At 32.5% G+C, this 17,577-nt stretch overlaps 1 protein-coding gene and 1 long non-coding RNA gene across 4 annotated transcripts in view; both read right to left on the minus strand.

Moving 5' to 3' along the window:
* Positions 1-15,235, minus strand: part of LOC149491488 (alpha-1,3-mannosyl-glycoprotein 4-beta-N-acetylglucosaminyltransferase A-like) — a 103,438-nt gene extending 88,203 nt beyond the window's left edge. For 2 of the 3 annotated variants that reach the window (XM_089697776.1, XM_089697759.1), the window contains exon 1: positions 15,010-15,228. The gene's annotated coding sequence lies outside the window, so the exon portion shown is untranslated. Of the gene's footprint in view, positions 1-15,009 lie in introns of all 3 variants that reach the window. The other variant, XM_089697766.1, reaches the window with a different exon arrangement.
* On the minus strand, positions 12,703-14,157 carry LOC149491489 (uncharacterized). Its single transcript, XR_016316171.1, has 3 exons — positions 13,638-14,157; positions 13,450-13,511; positions 12,703-13,375 (listed from the first exon to the last, which is right to left on the minus strand). It is a non-coding gene; the product is annotated as an uncharacterized LOC149491489 (long non-coding RNA).
* Positions 15,236-17,577: the final 2,342 nt, after the last annotated feature.

The following is a 17,577-nucleotide window of genomic DNA, read 5'->3' on the forward strand; positions in this document are numbered from 1 at the left end:
TACATGTAATGGAAGGGTTGCAATCCATGAGGATGGACGGCTATTATCCGATTGCATTTAGCTATCTATAGACTAAGAGCATAATGAAAGTTCTGATCATTCTACGATATCAGAAATAGAGATAATCCCTGATTCTGTAAATCCTTTGGACTGAGATTTTAATGATTAGATTTAAACAATTTAAATGTAAACCCGAGTTTGAAATACATCCATCATTACGCCAGCTTTAGTAAGACACTTTAATAGTTCTAAGTATTGAATTTTACAAGTAAATCAATACAACAAATATATATTCGCAATCGTGTGGCTTAACCTCGCTATTAACTTACATTGAATTATCGAAACAAATTTCGTTACTTTTCTCTTTTACCATAAAATCACAATAAAACTCATAATAATTCTAATAAACTATGCATGAAGAAAATACATTTAACCACTCTATATACATATCGTCTTCGGAGGCTCGGGGAATATGACAGTTGCCGAACAGTGACGAATTTTATGCGCATTATCAGTTTGTTGGGAGTACTGTAACTCTACTTTAAACTCTTTCAAACGTTCGTTTATTCAATAAGCCTTCTTTAAGAAGCGCTATTAAATTTTTAAAATTGTACATAATTTCATGGTCACTACAGGTACGACAAGGCTTTATTAGGCTCTAGTGTATTATGTGAAAGGCTTATATGATAATACTTGTATGAGATATTACGCTGATAGATTTTCTTCAGTGATAAGCGATTAGCCTTCTATGTTAGATGAAGTCTAGTTTCGCCGCCGGACAAAGTTAAAAGAGGTCTATTGTTGTCATCAAGAGACGGAGGCTTTTTATTCGAGACTGGAGATAGAAGGATTATTGAAATATAGGTGGTAAATGAATTATCCTATGTGTTTTGGGAACTTGGTATATAATACTTACAAAAACGATCCATCAATAATAGGTACCTATTCACTCAGGTATGTTTATTCCTATATTGTAAACAGTTTTTCAAGATACACGTGAGTTCTTTACATTTTTATTCTTCATTTTTCCAAATATTATGTCAGCACACACCAGTGACGTAGACAAGTAGTACCGAAATCTTGGAACGATGCCATTTCTCGTCACTCGATATCACATCCCTCTATAGTCTATTTCAATAACCTTGATGCATATTGTTTCTAAAAAAAGCTACGTTGAGCATATTTTTAAAATACTATGATTTTAGCTCATCCGTAAAATTTTATAAAGTGCCAAATTTTTGTCCTAACGCAAGAGAAATCTACAATTATATTCTATTAGTAATCTATCAATTTTAAGTGGTGCCTTTTCAAATATATTACCACTAGCTGCTCCGCGCGGTTTCACCCCCGTGGCTCCACCCCTGTTGGTCGTAGCGTGATGATTTATAGCCAGTAGCCTATAATATAACCTTCCTCGATAAATGGGCTATCTAACACCGAAAGAATTTTTCAAATCGGCCCAGTAGTTCCCGAGATTAGCGCGTTCAAACAAACAAACAAACAAACAAACTCTTCAGCTTTATAATATTACTATAGATTACATCTTGTGCTATCCTAGCCGCTTATTGTGTTACCTAACCACATCAAATTTACACCATTTCTACAACTGCAACAATATTTGCACTTAACCTGCATTTGGTAGTAAATAACGGCCAGCCAGTTGCAAACATGAACCGGTCCTCGGTCAATTACAGTTCAGATGACTAGAGTGAGACGTTACACGCCAGTTGAGGTTCCCACCAGCTCTGCAACAGCGGAACGTTGGCTCAAATGCGGTCAAGTGCAGCACTTACACACGTAAACTTAAAGTTGCAACCTGAGGCTCGTGGTACTGTAAGGCAAGATGTCTACTAGCTATAAACGATCACATAGTACCTGGATAGTAGCGTATAATATATATGCTAATCCAGGTTTTAATGTATGTAATTTCATACAGTGAGAAAAAGTATGATCTAGAGGTTGGAACCCGTAGCGTCACTCGCGTGTTGCTCGGGTTATGAATAGTATTTGTGCTAGTACATACTATAATAATTTATCGACTATCTCTGCATTTTCATAGAGATCCAATTAGATATTATTGCGTGAAAAGGGTATTATTAGATATTATTGCCTAAACATACTTATTTTTCAAAACTTTCGCGTTTATAATGAAGAAAAAATGCGATATTATTATATATTTTAAGCGAGAAAACATCGTGCCCTCGCATAAAATGCTTATTTTATATTTACACGCTTTATATTAGCTTCACGCTTTTAATTTTCTTTTTACACGCTTCACCTGTATGTTTGTTTGTAACCGACTTCTTTGGGCGCGATTTTGACCCACTTTAAACGGCCAGATTTCGTTCAAACTTTGTAGATTTATTGAGGACCGATGACAATACACTAATTTGATAAAATTTTTTATTTTTTAGTTCGGTTTTCTATAAAAAGCGTGTTTTTTAGTTTTTTTAAACTATTATTATATTATTAACTTCAAATAAAAACTACTCTACCAATTAGACTGTACCCAAACTTCATCAATATTTGTAAGAACACAATTTCTCGCGAAATAACTATATGCACCGATACACTTCCGGTCAATTTGTCTGTTACGTTTTCACAGTGAACAGCTAAACCAATTAGGATTGTTTTTAGGGTTCCGTACCGAAACGGGAACGGGACCCTATTGTATTACTGCGACTTCGTTGTCTGTCTCCAGGCTGTATCTCATAAGCCGTGATAGCTAGAAAGCTGAAATTTTCACAAATGATGACTGATGTGTCTCCGTTGCCGCTATAACAACAGATACTAAAAATTAAAATATATGTATACATATATTAAGGGGGGTCCAAATAGTACGGAACCCTTCGTGCGCGAGTCCGACTCGCAATTGGCCAGTTTTTTTGTACTTTTTCGTGTGTTTTAAAAGTATAGTAAGTATACACTACAGGGGTGGATGTTGACAGGATGTTATTACGATGTCTTTGTTGAACGAAAAATCCGGAAGTCCTTCCGCCGGACTCTTCCTAATGCAATAGTAGTTGATGTCCGAAACACATTTGTGCTTTAGGAGTGTAATCATGATTTAATGTAGTATCATAACACAATGGAAAATCACATTAATTAAAGAAAAATAGTGAATAACTTTGAGAGCAAAGGCATAAAGAATAAATATCAATGATGTTATTAATTAATTATACATATTAGGTATTTTTATAACAATATTAGATATTTCATTTACTTGTTACATGAATTATATTTACTGATATTAAAATGAAATTTCTTAGCCTTGTATTATAATATTGATGATAATTAATTTGTCGAGTACATAACCGCTAAATATAGAGAGCCTTGAAAGTTTGAAACACAAAGGCATTCGTAATATTGCTATTTAGCACATGTGAGTTCGACAGATGCTTACAACAATAATATATAGACCGGGAGATACTGACACAAAATTTCGAGTCATTTGTAACAGGATGGCGGTTCTACAGGGTTCTTAGTACGCAATGACAAAAAGAAAAATGATGGTGTGAACGCTGGTACCGGCGGCTTAGTCGCGTGGGCGTTAGTCGAACTCGTCGGAAAATAGCGAAAGTCAAACGATTTGTAACAGTATGGCACTTATTTTTCCTGTAAGTTTGAGGATCAACGAATATAAATACAAAATTTCAAAGATCTAGGTGTTTTATTTATTTATTTATTTATTTATTGGTTTACCAACGTTTGTTTACATTTTACTCAATACAAAAAATCAAAGTGTTGGAAATCTTCACTTATATAAATTAATAATAAATTTATTTTTCAAGTATGACAGCACTTTTTCCCCCTACTAGAAGTATGGCAAATATAATAATGGTCACATTTTATCAAATACTCTCCAAAAAGCCAAATGCAATACTGGTACAAAAAGATAGGCGAAATAAAAAAATTTGCAGATTTTCGGCGGTATGGCGACCATTTGGAATCGTCCGAAAAGTATGGCATGGCGATTTTCGTAAATGGCTGCACGACGATGGTTACCTGTGCAAAAGTTAGCTTGGTACAAATGGTTGAATAATTGTTTTTTTAAATCAACACATTCGCGTCGGTATGGCGGGCTGTAAGTCATACCGGAAAAGTATGGCATGACACTACCGCCTACTTCTTTTTTATGGGCTATCGGTAAATTCTAAAATTTTTGTGTTACAAATCGTTTGACTTTCGCTATTTTTCCGACGAGTTCGACTAACGCCCACGCGACTAACGCACCGGTACCAGCGTTCACACCATCATTTTTCTTTTTGTCATTGCGTACTAAGACCCCTGTAGAACCGGCCATCCTGTTACAAATGACTCGAAATTTTGTGTCAGTATCTCCCGGTCTAATACCTATATTGCCTACTTTAATAGGAATTGTTGGATATTTTGACCGCTTTTTAAAATAATTACACATCTTTAAGATATGCAATAGCATAATATGTGATCTCATAATAACAAGGACTGAAACTGGACTGAACTGGACATAAAAGAAAAATTGGACCCCTTATTTTTCTAGTAATCTAAGGCTAAGAACTCACGGAGCGATCTTATACCGCGTAGTCCCGATTTAAAGGTCCGCAGATTGTGAGTCCACAGATTTATATGATAATTAAGAACTCACTTCACGACGCGTTGTACACCCGCAGCGGGCACGGTTGTTTGTGGGTCCCGTGGTAGGTAGCGTCGGGTTACTTCTAGAATGAAGAATCGCGCCTCCGGTTACGGCCGCGCGCTTGTGAGCGCTGGCAGGCAACCGCAGTAGCGGGGTAGAACTTAACTGATAGTTTAAGTTTTTGGACCTTGTAAAAATAAATGTTTCTTTATTTTCTAACCGTTTCAACCCGTCGTCTTGCAATCATCACCCGCCAAGTTTGCGGGCGATTATCTCAGTGACGCCTGCGAAACCGCGCAAATCCACCGGTCTAGTGAGTTTAGAAATAAAACCGCCGTTCCACGACCGCAGCGGGCACGGGACAAATCGCTTCGTGTGTTCTTAGCCTATAAGTCGTACTCGATTTTTATACTTTTGAGAACGTAATAAACAAACTGATCTTATTTCAATGAATGCATACACGAATCTCACAATGATCAAAATCAAAACTTCTATTTAACTCAAAGTTAATAAAACTTCGTTTACATAAATATCCAATAAAAATAACTAGGACACCCTGGCCAGTGTATAAAATATTTCAAACGACATAGCAGTAACGTGCGTATCTACTACGCCTCTCTCAATAACACAGCATTCGACAAATCTGCATTTTTGCATTTTGCATTTTACTTGAGATAACGACAGTCGACATATTATGTACAGTTGTACGAGGAAGAAGCACCTTGATATATGTAAAATAAAACGAAGTACGTGTCGATATTTGCATCAAAATTATACACTTATAGCTACGGAGAAATATTTAAGTTGCTAACATCTGCATCGCTTGGCTCAATGAACAAGTCTGATGCCGGGATTTCGGAAATGGTAGCAAATGTAAGCAGAGTTCAAAGTCCATAAGTGCACTATCCAAACGCAGAACTATACAAATATATACATATGCACTTTATAACCACTTACATAATCTGATAGGATAGAATTTCTTACGCATCTGGACAGACTAGGCTCAGCACCTCTACCTATATTCACGGGAATTCTCATCACATCAGCCCCCGTACCATGATGTGTTACGCAGTATTATTCCCAGGGAGCAAAAATGACAGTACCTACTATATATAGGTTTTCTAGCGTTATCACTGTCCCCCAGAGAAAATAATATATCTCATAGCAGTATAAGACGTCACGGTGACCCCCCTGATATGTTAGTTTCCTGGTTCGAAATTTACCCTTCTCTAAACCATATTTGATCTATACTATGTGTACACCTTTATTTCCTTCATCAACCCATAAACATACATAATTATACTCCAAACGAAGTGGGTACCTAGTCAGCGGACAATCTAACCTAATCATATATTTTACCACTATCGACTTCAAAACTTCAATAAGCACAAAATTTCATATGCTATCCGTACACAAAAACGAAAACTAACGTACCTCACTAATAACAAAGCCAAAATAAACGAAGGAATTTAAGTTCGTAACTAGACCTGTTGAACTCCAGTAACAAAATATACTGTAAATCAAACAAGCTATAAATTTTACTAACATTTTCCATTTGGCATTCCTCGTATATTTTCCTCATAACAACAAATATTTGTCATTGCGGTTGCTCTTAATTTCGATGTGCAAACAGATATTTATAGTCTGTTAATTATAGAAGCTGGTATCCACCTGCCAATGTACACACTACATAGGTTTAAAGGCAAAACAAGTTGGTCAGGTGTGTTCTTTTCTACCCCGCTTAACATATAAAATTATTTACTGTGAGTATACGCTTTGTAGGTATATTATAAATATGTTAGAGTATAGGTACTTATGGTTATGAACATCCGAATACTAAATTAACTCATTTGGTTGGTTTAGTGGCTCGCTGGGCGGCTGATCGTCGGTGCTGACAACCGAAACGTATGGATCTCTATGAAGCGTCTAGAATACTTACATGCAAACGTCTGTCTGTCTGTTTGTACAGCTTTCGCGCTTAAACAATTTTTTTTTAGGTTAAATTATTACAGAGGTTTTCTGAATCATTGTATAGCATAAAGGCTACTTTTGATGACAATTACAAACATAATAGGGGGAAATATGTATTTTAAATGGCTGTCGCCAAAACGAAGCGAGCGAAGCCGCGGGAGCAAAGCTACGTTAGAGAAATCAATGTTACAACTAATATTCATGAATTAGGAAAACAGTTGTAATTATAAATATTTATATGTATATAGGTACCTACGTGACATTATTCATTATTCTTCAATTGCGAATCAGCGTTGCATAATTGTAAGAACCTAACCTTGATAAATAATTGTTACTTATTATTTGAAGCACTGTATGTACTATGTTTTACATATTATATAATACTAGCTGTCCGCCCACGGCTTCACCCGCGTTTTCATAGGAAAACCTGCGTATCTCCCGTTCCCGTGGGATTTCCGGGATAAAACCTAGCCTATGTGTTAATCCAAGTTACCCTCTATATGTGTGCTAAATGTCATTAAAATGGGTCCAGTAGTTTATGCGTGAAAACCATACATATATGGATGATTATACAAAAATGGGGTAACTCGATGTCATCAGCCAATTTAACCAAAATCTTATTATATTTTATTCAAATAAAAATATATATTAAAACAATGAAGCGTCCTTTATTTGGTCACTCAATTTCACTTCTTTATTTAAAATACAAATGAGTAAAAAAAATAAATTAATACTTCAAACGTCAGTACTTTGGCATGTCACAACTCCGAAATCCAACAATCAAGTGACTATCGTTTAAACATTATCATCAATTTAAGAAAACTTACTAATTCACTACAATCTTTGATGTACATAGTATTATATACTACAACTTTCATAACGCAATGTTTTCCATTTTATTTAAAAAATAAAACTAAACTTTGTCATCGTTTTCACTAGTCAGTCCGTTGTGTGTTTTTTAAATTTGAAATTCTCGCTAAATATCACCAAATCAAGGTCAAATCCCTGTCTAAGTATTAATGTTGGTAATGAAGTAACTTGTGCACCGCATATTTTGACGGCCGTCATAACTGTATCAGCGCATGGGTTGTGTTTGTCCTCTAAACTCGTGCTGGGCCAGTCAAATTTTCAGTCCTATGGTGAGTCGTTATTTTATTGTTAATCTGATTTTTATTTTCATTTATAAATGGTTAACTATGATTTGTAAAAATATAGTTTATTGATATAAGAAATTAGGCAAAAAAAATATAATTTGTGATTATAACATCATATTAAGTCCCTTTTCATCAATCCGCTGGCATCAGTCCTTTGTCAGATATCGCGACAAGAGGACTGACGCGACCCCATAGTACTGATGATTCTATCGTTTTTGAGAACTTTTCTCTAGATTGATATTGTTATAAGCATTTCTATTTTATATTTCAGTTTAAAACATCATGCGCCACGCTAAAAGAAACTCAATTTGACTAGGGAAGAAACATTTAAAAAAGAGTAGCAAAGAAAAGAGCTATTGAAACAAACTACTAATAATTTTATTAAAAAGATCTTATTTTATTTTTATTATTGATTGATGCTTTCAGGGCATAGCTTTTTATATTTATCAGATAAATACGTATATATATAATACTGTGAAGTAAAATTACCTCAAAATAACATAAAAGTTAATTAATATGCTTAACATTATAAAAATGTCAAGGGGCTCTTATAAAAACTCAGATGAGACTTTCATTCGAGCCTTTGGTTTTTAATTTTATTATAATTAGTACTTTTAACATAAATATTGTTAGATTTTTAGGGCTCCGAACCTCAAAAGGAAAAAACAGAACCCTTATAGGATCACTTTGTTGTCCGTTTGTCTGTTAAGACGTATTTTTTTAAACGCGTGGAGGTATCAATCTGAAATTTATATTGGATACTCAAGATTAAGAACCCTTGGGGCTGTAAAAAAATTAAACTTATAACGCAACGCAAATGAAAAGATACCTACATCCGTTAATACTGCAAATTTCCGCAAAATTCAATATTCGCATGGGAATAAAAAACACACAGGATGCTTGCTGTGTATACAGTCTACTATAAACTATATAGTCTACTTGGTAAATAGCAACGTCTTATAACACATATAAACGTAAATTGCTAAAAGTGTACATTTTAAGTTACAAACATAATAAAAAATAGTTAGTTAGTAGTAAGTATAGTAGTTTGTTAGGAGTCCAACTCGCACTTGGCTGTTTTTTTTGTTTCTATTGTTTGTGAATTACTTGAAATATTAAGTAAAACCATGTAAAACTAAGTCAAAGTAGTAAAAGTTAAGTAAGAGAGTAAGAATATTCACGTTGCGTTAAATGTCAGAAGGCTGGTTTGAAAATTAAGACATTGTTATTTCCAGTATCACATATTATTAATTATCATTTTTAAACGTAACTAAGTGATTTTAATACTTAAAAAACATGTGGCATTATTAAAACTGAGAGATTCATTGAATTTCTTTAAGAATATTACAATATTGTGTTTTTTATCAGTACCGTGTTAGCCTCGTCAGTCCCCTGGAGGCCAAATCCAGAAAATTTCAAATATCTCACAATCTACTTAAAAAACTGGCTGGCCCGATTTGGTACAATATATTCATTAGATTAGCTATCATATACACCCTAATTTGTAACAATCTGATATAAAAAATATAGTAAACAAAATATGCTCAAAAGTTACCCCATTTTTGTATAATCACCCATATACATAATTACAAACCTTTACTCTTTATAATATTAGTATAGATAGAATTTAGAAACAATTTACCAATTCATACAAAAACATTCATTCATCTATTCCTGATTCGACTCACTTTTTTTTTCATTTTTAATTTCAGTAGCAACTTACAACTTTTTTATCCAATAACTCATGTGACATATTCTTGCTCTAATGGCTGGTTCACACTTTGATTAGTGCGAGTGCAGGTGATTAGTGACTACGTGTAATACACACCAGAAAAAAGAACAACACAAAATACCAAAACATACTCATTATTCCCTCAATCTACCAACATGATTGTACCTTAGCTGTCAAGTGGAAAATCTATTCATCTATGATTACCTACTATCACATTATTGTGTATAGTATTATAATGTTATATGTGGTATATAGTACTCTTTCTTTTCAAGATATGCAATGGCCGTATCTAATTGGTGCATTTGATTATGTCGCACAAAATATATAATAGACTTGTAATATATTATTAGCATGCATAGGCATGTTATAATATGCGTATATGATATTATATACGTATTGATTTGCCTTGGTACCTTTGAATAGTTTCGGATATAATCTGTATCCTTTCATATCTCTACATGGTATAAAACAAGGTTGCTTCCCTCGGTCTGTCCAAATGTATGCTTAGGTGTTTAAAACTACATGACGTATTTTGATGCGATTTTATAATAAATAGAGTGGTTCAAGAGGAATTTTTATATGTAGAATAATGTATAATTGCAGTCATGCGATTCGGCACAGCTTGCTAGAAATATTATAAACGCGAAAATGTGTCAGTCCTTCACGTCGTAACGGAGCGATTTTATGGTATGATTTTTATGTCTGGAGAGAAAGAGTAATATGTAGATGTTTTTTTTCAAACATTTCACGCCCCTAGGGTTTTCCTCTAACTAGGTACGTGGGCAAAGCTGAGGGCAGATAGATTCATAATTCTTTATTAACTATAAACATCGTATAAAAATGTCACATTTGTTTTACGTTTTAGTTTAATATTATAAATGCGAAAGTATCTTTGTTTGTCTTTTAATCGTCGCGTGACGCGTCGCCACGGAGCGATTTTACACTATTATTTTTGTGACTGGATATAGAAGGCAAGAGAGTGATATAGTCTTCTTTTTATCGTTATAAAACATGTAATCCCCGCGGGTAACGGCTAATAGGTAAATAGAGATCAATGTGAAGCTCTGTATGAACTATGAACACATGTAAAAACTGTACAATATTTTTATAGTTTATACCTACATGTTATCAAGTTATTAGGAAATGCTTTTGAATTACAGTTGGTAATATAAATTATTATTTTGTAGTAGTAAGTAGGCGAAACCGCTGAATCAATTTCGCAAAATACGACGTCAAATATGAAGCTCTAGTTTTAAAATTGTATTCAAATATTTGGTATTTAGCATTATTTTTTGCGAAAAATATAAATACAAAAGCCAAATATTTGGGTAGCTGGTTTTTTAACATTAAGTACATCATACGAGTAACGAGAGTAAACTAACGTACCTACCTACCGTGTTCAAGAAATATTGAACTTCGATATGAATTAGAAATTACTGAAATATTGCTGCAGAACGTATTGCAAGAGTCAATATAAATGTATGAGTTGTTATTGGCTGTACCTTTCTTTTTATTGTGTTCTTAATATATTTATTAAACCAGTACTGGTTTACTGGTAGGTACATTACTATAGATTTCTTAGTAACCTTAAGTTCTCAAATCAGTTCGATGCACGTACGCTTGTTTTTATATACCTACCTACATAATTAAGTGAAAAATACTATATTTACCTAAAACTCCCTCTTACGCTCAAATTTATAAGCCAGTAAAACATATACTTTTAAAACAAGCAGAATACGATTTCTCGAAGGCAAATAGCCTTGCATGTATTAATTTCGTTGGTACCTGCCCCCCTAGACAAGTGGCTTTCTATTAGCGTAAAGTTTAATAGAATAGATTATGAATGTATGAGATTGACGTAATCAATCGTCGTCGTCGTCGAAATCAAACGTCAATCTCATACATTCATAATCTATTCTATTAAACTTTACGCTAATAGAAAGCCACTTGTCTAGGGGGGCTGTATCTATTCCATACATGACAACGACTTAGGTATATCGTAAACTTTACATATATTTACCTAGGTTGGTACTACGAGTATATCTAGATTCTAGATGTCGCTGTATCGGCTGTATCTCAATACATCATGAACTAGGTATATACCTACCTACCTAAATGCGTAGAATACTAGTAGCAAAACAATAAGAGATATTATGCTTTAAAAAATAAATAGATTACTACACTGAATTAGGTAGGTAGGTGTATACCTAGATCTATTAGATGTAACTAAAAATTCTATAAATTTTGTACCTATAAAGTTCTTAGCATATACCTACTTAAAGCCTAGCATATAAAAACCTATGTCGAGCTAGATAATATTATGTTCGAACAAAGGCACTCGTAAAGATGCGTTCAGAATAGAATGTCTTTACAAATAGCCTTTAAATCGAAATTCAGAAAGCAAATATAAATAATTAAATAATAATAATTAGGTAAGTATCCGTTTCAGTTAAGACGATACACAAAAAAAAATCCACTGCTTGGCGGGCGGAGTCTAATAGCTCGCTATCGCGAACGCCGGTGTGCGCGAAGTCATTCTTGCAAACTCGCCGCGCTGCCGCTGGCCGACTCGGGACAAACATGTATGGAGTCGTCATACAGTTATAATATTGTTATACATTTATTCAATTGTTGATTTATTGGTTTTATTTTCTTGCTTATAAACAAATAATCTTCTTTCCAACAACTACTTAGACATTATTAATAATTATTATTATTTCTTAATGTTTACTTTATTACAAAATAATACAGGTTATAAATAATGTTTAAAATAACGAAAAATATTGTTACTCTGAAAAAATGAAATGGTACTCAATAACGCGGACTACTGAATTGATTTAGATAGAATTTGATGCTGACGTAGATATTACATCATGCCCAGAAATGAAAGGTACTATTTCTGAAAGAAGTTATAAACCCTAATTCTTCTCAGTCAAAGTCAAGAGTGGAAGATATCACTAATACAGTAAAACTGATGCGAAACTTTGGATGTTAATTTGTATATTTTTTTGTTAGTTGTTACTTAATCACGTCAAGACTACATTACCAATTTTGATAAAATATAGCTAATTGCCTGGATTTACACATAGGATACTTTTTATCCGAACTGAACACTTCTGTGGGATAAAACAGGATTCACGATATGTATAACCTAATTCCACGCGGGCAAAGCCGCGGTCGGAATGATATTTTATTAAATAAAAAAATTGTTTAAAAAAAAACACAAAATATATTGACGGATGTATTTATTTTTTGCACTCTATTATAATTGTAATTATTCATTACAAATAATCAAAATAAAATAGCCAGAACAAAGTTAGGCCCTGGTAGGGTAGGTAGGCAGGTACAGCAATGTGAGACGAACACTGGCTTATTTATACCAATAATAATGTATTATAAACATTAAATTAAGTTTACTTTCTAACAACAAAAATACATAATATTAGCTAATGTGAAAGCGAATCAACCAATCATCCCACAAAAATGAAATGTGCACACAAATATTCATCCAAATCGGTTCATGTCATTAGGAGGAGTGACTGCAGCGCCATCTTCCGGGCCCAATTGTGTTTCCAGATCACCCAGGAACTCAATTTAATATACTTACACAAAATTTTTCGAAATGAAAACTCACATTACTATGTAAATATGAATATAAACCTGTTTTATTACTAAGCAATTTCCCGCACAGGTGTAGTAAGTATAAATGAAATAAATATCAACATCAAATTCTTCATACAACATATTTATCTACCACCTTCTAAGAAATGTAATTCTTGAAATTATTTCGTATTTTTTTTAAATATAATACTACTCCAATGAGCTCCTGTTCCATATTATGTCCGCCATACTTCCACTAAGTTCACCATGATTTTTTATTTCTTTGCACTTTGTTGCTTTTTGCTAAAAATGGAATCATGCGATAAAACCAGTTGAACGTTGATAACATACATTTTTGACTGAATAAAGGTACTTACGAAGGAGTGGGTTCACATTGTGAACAATCAGTGGGTTTATTTTCCTTCTGGATTCCGGATTTCTGAAAAGATTATCTATGCTATAAATGAAAATATCTTACACATTCGTTATGTACTTAAAACAGGGGTACATATCAAACATCGTCTATAATACAATTATCATCAAATTTAAAATAAAACCAACTTACTTCATTAATTTGTTCCAATTGTAAGCATTCTTTTTCCTCCAACCTTTATGTTTCTTCTTCTTATTTTCTTTATTGTCCCCATTTGTCTCATTTTGTCTTATCGTGTTGTCACCCTTTTTTACGATTGCGCGAGCGACACAAGTTCCCCGTGTGACGGCCGTAGCGGGAATGACTCGTGCAGCGATCGGGGTAGGAAGGTACAGGGCGGCTCTCGCTATATTGGCTGGTCGCGCGCTAATTTCAAGTATTTCTTGTTTATTTCAAAACCATCGCATATTTCAAAATTCTAAATCGGTAGACGTATAGGTTGTATATTTTATAGTTAATATCCAAAAAGTCGTAACTTTACGTTTGTTATTTTGAAGATGCCAGAGATTATAAAAAAATAACAATGAGAACTTTGTATTTTTTTTCTATCGAGAAAATATCATGGAATCATGTTTCTAAAACGGTAGACGTATTGTGTTACTATTGAACTTTCTTGTCAAGAATTTTCATCACGACAACTTTAATAATATAAAAATTACGAAGGTTTAAAAAGGGCCGTAAATGTTAGAAAAATTAATTCATCACCTTAAATCTCTTTTATTTCAAAAACAATAAACACGGAGTTTAAAATTACGCAGTAAATATCAACACTCCTGCAATAATCGATAAAAATAGATTTGTACCTACTTACATGTTCCTGAATAAATACACTATATCTTCATAATAATATGAGTACCTATATGTTTTTTTACACCATAGACTTAAATTAAATAGGTAAGTAACGTACCTATTTCTAATTTCTATAGAATTTAGTTGTTTACCTAAAGCTGTGCCATAAGTAATATGTTCCTAAAAAGTAAAAACTGATTTAAAGATTATCCCGCGTATTTTCGCCGACTTCCGCACTAGGTCAAGATAAACTGACATTGAAAATGTTACACATGTTTGCGAGATTAGATCGAGATATGCTTACATGAATATTAATGAAAACATCAACGTTGGCGCCATAAAATGGCCATAAACATCATTTTTTTATTAATCGTAGGTGCACGTACGTAACGTGCACCTATATTGTCACCTTCAGTGATATTTTTTTGAAAATCGAAAATTTCATTGAAAAATGTACCTATTATTTAATATTACAAAAAGCTTTTTATTCATGTTTACTAAAATTATGTTTGTTTATAAATATAATCTTGTCATTTCAAGAACTGCAGTATACGTCGCCTTCATGTTTTTGGAATAAATTTTTTGTATGAAAACGCTAATATTTCTACGCCAGATTTATACAGAATATTCTTTGATTATGTGAAAACATATATATTGATAAATAATGATACATTTCATTCACAAACATCAATAATTAATTAAATATACAACTCACCTGAATCCGTTCACAAATCACATTTCTTTAAAAACAACAACATTGCACATAATATTTTCTAATTATTATTCTATTTATGACAATTATGTGCTCCTTTACGAACTGTAATTTACATCACTGAAAATAATAATATTAAATTAGTGAATTATTTTCGATCGTAATAAATGAATAAACACTCTTTTGCACATCAAAATATTAACGCTATAGCGATGCCGCTAGTCTCTGCCTCTTTGACTAATCTGTGCTCTTTGACCAAGTGTCACGGACTATAGACAAAAACTACCTTTTGCCGCAATGGATACAAGTCAATTGGTAACTAGTTCATACTCGACCTATAGCTACCTATAGATAAAAATTTGACGTTTGAGTTACAAAATAATTCGTAATTCTTTATTTTTATTGGTGTAAATAATTGTTTGTGATAGCACTGTGGTAATAGTTTATATATTAATAAAAAAGGAAACTTTTTTGGTCAAATAGGAAGAATAGAATTGAAATAATGACTTGTGTTCAATTTCAAAATACTAAAAAGAAACACAATAGAGTTATAAGTTTACATTAATATATTGAATACGATATTAATATTATGATGAGCTGTTCAAGACTCGACGCGACAGATACAAATAACAAAGTATGTGAGTTTTTACATTTTGGTTTAGTTTTTTCTATAATAATTATACATAATATTATCTCACCTTATTTCACTTTTAATTCAAAATTAGAATTTTTTATAAAAGATAAAAAAAAACGATTCAAGAATATTCAGCTGTTCAAAGACAATAAATTCAGTAACAGCTGTTATAATATTTCAAAGATGGAATTTTCAAATTTGAACCAAGTAGGTACTAGGTAATAAAAATGCATTTGTTTCTAAATGTTCTTTTAAAATAGGTAAGAATTTTACTTATTTGTTAAATTAGTCATATGAAAGACTTGTTAAATTATTAAAGTAATATACCTATTATATACATAGATGTACAGAGGTCAGCGCTTAAATATCAAAATAATGATACTTATTCTGAACTGAATTTCTGTATGATTTCTGTATACTTAAAAAAATATCTTTGGCATAATAAAGATAATAAAATATTATTCACTACTAGCTCAAAATATAGAAATTAGACCATTCTTATCTATAATACTGATAAATGATAATATGAAGTTAAAGATTTTGTTTGTTTGAACGTTTCTCAGGAATTGCTCGACCATTTTCAACATTGTTTCACCGAAGAGTATGTATTTGATCCGTGAGTGTTATAGGCTTTATATGAACCAAGGGTGAAGCCAGGGTGGACTGCTAGTATTACAATAAATGATGTTGATCCCCTGTGCTGATAGCACAGGGGATCAAGAGGGTCAGCTAACGGAGTAGATTAAAAATATTGCTAGACAAATATATGGTTGGTTGAAACTTCAGTCTTAATATTATTAAGTACTAGCGGTCCGCCCCGGCTTCGCCCGTGGTACATGTTTACGTTTTCTCTACATAAGAACCATCCTCGTACTTCAAGGAATATAATAAAAAAAGAATTATCGAAATCGGTTCAGCCGTTCTCGAGTTATGCGCTTACCAACACATTTTGCGATTCATTTTTATATATAAGATTATTAATGATTTGTAGAGAATAATATTACTATGTGTATAGGTATATTCATAATGCTATATAATATTATATTAAGCATATTTTTAATGTACTCAATGTAACAACAAAATTTATTGAAATGAATACCTCCTACCGGTGTAAAAAATATAAATTGTTAAAATAGATACCATCTTTTCTATATTCTATCATATAAGGTTTATCTTCAAATAAGTATGTATTCATTTTGATAATAATTATTATTATCACAGTTTTATTATTTTATTTAAGCCATCACCATCGCCATCTATTGCGAATTATACAAAACTGTTTTAATAAAGTATAAAAAAGATGGCGCTGTAATAAAACAATAACTGGAAATAAGTTCTTGACTCTATAATTAACAAGAAATCAATTTATTGACATCCAACTGTCAACAGATGGCGCGACTTACTTTACGTTTTTCCGTTATTTAACATGGTATTTTGATTTCAATAAATTGACGTGTCGCCGTCGGTAAGGAATTTTTGTCGTTGTCATAATATAATATGTTTATTTTATTAAAGTGGATCTTGTATGAATATTATTGATGAATATATAAATAAATAATGAAAAAAAAAATGTCAATAACTCTAGGTTATTCGAAATATAGTAATGTAACTGTGTAACGAGACAGAATGAGATAGTAGCATCAGTTTAAATTAAATCAATAACTCCCCTATTGTGAATTGACCGCTGACACGTAGGTCCGGTCCCAAAATTGCCCTGCAGAATAAGATAGAAAATAATATAGGTATCTACAAGTACCTAAATTCCTAATGGACGGAATAAAAATCTTTGATTTTAATAAAAATAATAGGTAATATGCTTACCTACATTAAAATAATTATTCACAAACTAGCTAGGTACCTATGAAGATATTAATAATAAATAATAAATAATCACATGACTAGCAGATACACTAATACAGCTTGACAAAAATAAGCTC

The sequence above is a fragment of the Colias philodice genome, chromosome 1 (genome assembly GCF_061535455.1).
Source record: "Colias philodice isolate Cphi_HAF_F1 chromosome 1, ilColPhil1 Martin Lab GWU primary, whole genome shotgun sequence".
Lineage (NCBI taxonomy): Eukaryota > Metazoa > Arthropoda > Insecta > Lepidoptera > Pieridae > Colias > Colias philodice.